Raw genomic sequence first — 4,485 nt, 5'->3', positions numbered from 1 at the left:
CTGTTTGCTGTTACTGTTTAAGTCTGGCTACTAGGGAGTTTGAAATTACATGTGTGGCTTGCACTGTGTCTCTGTTGGAGGCACTGGTCTAGAACATGAGTGGTAAACCCAGCCTGATTTGTGGCCGTGGAAACATTCCCTTCTGGCTGGTTCCAAGCACAGCCGCGAGCGCCGTTATCACAGTGTCTCCACCACACAGATGCAGCCAGTGTAATGCAGAAGAACAGACAGGAGGGAAACAAAGTAAACCCGGAAGTGCTTAGTTCTGAACTTTACCTCTGTTTTCAGTGTAAGTTAGTTTTTAAACAATGGCTGTGTTTAACAGCCGGCTCACAAAGATTCTTAAATCCTGACAACTGGCAGTTGCAGGGCTTTGCGGAGAGGAGGATGTGGTCAGACTTAGTTAGGGTGAGAGCAGAGAAGGAGCGTGGCAGGCACGGCACCTGTAGAGATTAAGGGGCTCCAAACGGAGGGCCTGGGGTCCTCCAGCTGGGTGTCGGGGCGTTCCCTGGCGCACTCCCTCCGGTGCCCACAGTGCGGCAGCAGAGTCCCAGCGGAGAGTCCCCACTCACTCGGAGTGGGCGGGGCACAGCCCTCCCTTGGTTTAGATGGGGAGCTGAGGCCCCGGGGCAAGAACTTGGGTTCCCCACTGCTGCCACCCTGCTCAGCCAGGGCCCCCGGGTGAGCGGCTGTGCAGGGCCACCCAACTCGCCGGGCATAGTCCCCCGAGCCTTTGTGCTGCCAGTGCCCTCTGCCTTAGGCGGCTCCTGCTGGAAGCCACCTTGTGGGACAGGGCTCCCCTGGGCTCCGTGGACCGCAGGCTTCCCTCAGCACAGCCCAGGGAGTTCTGTGTGGCCCAGTGCTGCCACTGCAGGCTGGGAGACCAGGACCTGACTCCCTAACTCCCACCCTCTCTGGACTCATCGTGAGTGAGGCCCTTTACGATCTGTCTCATTTAATTCTCACCACAAACTCTAATACCTCCCTTGGGGCCCGGGCTCAAATCCTGACTCTGCCATGTACTAGCTGTGTGACTCTGGGCAGGTTACTTAAATCTCTCTGATCTTGGGTTCTTCCTCTGTAAGATAGGCGTAGAATGAAAGGAATGACTGGTGCCTGGTACAGATCAACTACTCAGTGTTAATAAATGGTAGCAATTACTATTCACCCCCATCTTGCAGATGAGTAAACTGAGGCCCAGAAAGATGAAATGGCAGAGCAGGATTAGAACTTGCAGCCACAGAGACGAATGAAGCACAGAACCCCACCTTCCAGTAGGCCTCTGAGAATCTCCTGGATCCTCAAACCTGACACCCCTGCAGGGGGCTGGTGCATCCAAATCCCCAGGTCCTGTGACCCAGTGTGAGCCGAGAAAAGCACAGTTCAGACCCAGGCTCAGGGCAAGTGTCAGGCCTGGCAGCCCTGTATCTGGAGAGGGAGCTCTGGGCTGGAGGTCCAAAGACCCCTGTGTGGTCCCCCACGTGACCCTGGGCAGGTCACTTCTCTCTGAGCCTCAGGTTCCTCCCTTGTAAAACGAGGACAGGCTGGGTCTGCCCCAGCCTCCCGCTGCCTGGCCCCTTCCCTGAGGCCCAACACACTGCTCACCCTCTGTGGGCCCCAGAGCCCCTGCCCCTGCCCCTGCCCCTCCCCTATATGGGCCCTCAAAGCCACCATGCAGGATGAGGGCTCTGGTGCTCTCCCAGGCAGCCCCCACCCTGCTGGACCCCTCATCTCCTCCCACCCAGGCCCTGCCCGCCTGCCCCCAGCCCAGATTCCACTCCAGGAATCGCGGGGCCTGCCAGGCCCCCCGGAGCCGAGCCGCCAGGAAGAAGCTGCTTGTGTGGTTTGGGCAGCAGAGGAGGGTCGTGGCCTCAGCCAGGATCTGGGCCAGCTCCTGGAAGGCGGGGCCGTCTCCCTGGCCCAGGCTGTCCCGCCTTCCCTCCCACTCCCTGGCTGCCCCTACTCGGCCTCCCTGCGGGGCTTTCGCCCTTCTTCCCTCCTCTCCACAGGTGGCCTTGGGCCTTAGCTTCCGTTTCCTGTCTGTGAAGTGGGCTGTCCTTGTACCTACCTCCAAGGGTCACGGCCAGGTCCAGGCCGATAAAGCACAGATACAGCATCTGTGGGGCGCCTGCCTCTGAGGATGCCAGCCTGGCTCGGGGACACCCCTACTCTGCACCTGCCTCGCCACAAGCTTCAACCACCATTTCCTATGACCTCTGACTCCCAAACAATGTGGACTGTTGTTATTTGCGTTTTGTATTTTTAATGCTGTATTTCAAACACACTGAAAAATACTTGGGAAGCCACTCTACCACCCACACGTGTTAACAGTTTGTCGCATTTGCTTCTGACCTTTTTTTATTCATCTGTACATTATTTTTTAAACGTGTTGAGTACCTACCGTGTGCCAGGCACTGTTCTAGGCACTGGGGACACAGCAGTGAACAGCAGCATTAAAAACTGAGCCCTCGGGGAGCACATTCTCAAGCTGGAAGACAAGTAATGTACACAGAAGTCAGATGCACGGTGGGTGAGAAGAGGCAGGCAGAGAGGAACAGGCAACGAAGGCATCAGGAATCGAGAGGCCGGCGGGGGGGCTTACTTGAGCAAGTGTCGTGATGAGGTCAAGACCAAAAGGAGGGGAGGGATTTGGTTAAGTGAAAACCTGGGGGCAAAGCGTCCCAGCTAAGGAAATAGCCATTGCAGGGGTCCCAAGGCAGAGCCTGTCTGGTAGGTTTGAAGAATGGTGAGGCAGCTGGTTATGAGCCAGAGTCTAGGAATGGCTGGCTCACTAGGTACACAGCCTGCCAGGCCCTGGGCTCCACGCCTGTTTGGAATCATCTCATTTAGTCCTTACTGCATTTTACAGATGGGGAAACTGAGGCCCAAGGTGGACAAGTGGCTTACCTGAGGTCACCCAGCTAGCAAGGGGATGTCTTGGGATTTGAAGCCAGACCTGGGTCCCACCTCAGAGCTGGGCGAGGGCCCTGGGGTGGCCAAGGAGAAGGAGGAGGAGGAGGGTGTAGGGAGAGGCCACCCCACCCCGGAAATGCCGAGAAGGTAGCAGCCCATCCCTGGCCTGAGGCTGACCTGAGGCTGGGAGGCTGCAAGAGGGACCGGCTTTCCCTTTGAGTGCTGCTGACTCAGGCGCCCTCCTGCCCCCATCGTCCCCCCAACATCCAGGACAGGTGGGGGGCCGCCTGAGGTCACTGAAGACCTTGTGTCCATGCCCTTGCCTGGGCTCCCCAGAGCCTGTTTCCTGCTTTGAGCAATGAGCAGGCGTGGCCCTGTTGCCCTGTGACCATGGTAATCATACACCTGGGCCTGGGCTCACGGGGGAGGGGAAGCACAAGCAGTCCGTCCTTGGCGTCCCACACTCACCCCGTGCCATTCCTAACCCTGCCCCACGTGTGGATGGGCTGGGCCTATCTGCTCACGTCTCAGTTTACCCATTTAACCCCTTGAACCTGATCAGATGGGGCCAAGCTGGGGCCTTAGAGTCACCTGGGAAAGGACTGGTTTAAAATCCAGGCTCTGGGGCCCTACTCCATAGGCATTCGTACAGGTGTGGGGGGAGTTCTGACACTCTGAGAACCCCTGCTTGCCTGGGCCCCTCCTCTCCACCCCTTGCCCGCTCTACCGTTGAATTGCTCACCCATTACAGCCCAGCTTGAACTGCCCCCCTCCCTCCAGGGGCACCTACCCTGCGTCAGATGCCTCTTCTGGGCTCCCACCGCCCCCGGGTGTCCCCATCACAGCACAGCGAACTCCGGGTGGCTGTGGTCTCCACTCGGCTCTGTGCTCCCCTAGACTGTGAGCTGTGGGTGTGCGGTGGGGCAGGCATGGCTGCTTACTGCCTGCTGACTCGGTCCCCTTTCAAAGACAGAAGTGGAGACTGAGGAAGGGCAGGGACTTGCCCAGGGTGACAGAGAGGCAGAGCTCAAACAGCAATTAGCAAGAACACTAACGACAGCTGAGTCCCACACGGCACTTCCTGTCTGCCTGGCTGCGGTCTGGTCCAAGGGCTTTACAAGTGCTAATTCATCTCATCTTCGAAACGACCCTCTGAGGCAGGTACTAGGATTACCCACGTTTTTTTTTTTTAAACTTTATTTATTTATTTATTTATTTGCAGTACACGGGCCTCTCACTGTCGTGGCCTCTCCGGCGGTCGCAGAGCACAGGCTCCGGACGCGCAGGCTCAGCGGCCATGGCTCACGGGCCCAGCCGCTACGTGGCATGTGGGATCTTCCCGGACCGGGGCATGAACCCGTGTCCCCTGCATCGGCAGGCGGACTCCCAACCACTGTGCCACCAGGTAAGCCCCCCTACCCACGTTTTTACAGGTGAGGAAACCGAGACAGAGAGCTTAAGCATCTTGCTCCAGGCCGCACAACTTCTAAAGGCAAGGGACGGACTAGGGATGTGAATTAACACCTTCCTAACGTTTCCCCGTGTGAGGCCTTCGTTCTGCAGAAGAGGCCA

This window comes from Delphinus delphis, chromosome 19, assembly GCF_949987515.2.
Source record: "Delphinus delphis chromosome 19, mDelDel1.2, whole genome shotgun sequence".
NCBI lineage: Eukaryota > Metazoa > Chordata > Mammalia > Artiodactyla > Delphinidae > Delphinus > Delphinus delphis.
The sequence above is the reverse complement of the archived record's forward strand: the minus strand, read 5'-3'. Positions refer to the sequence as shown.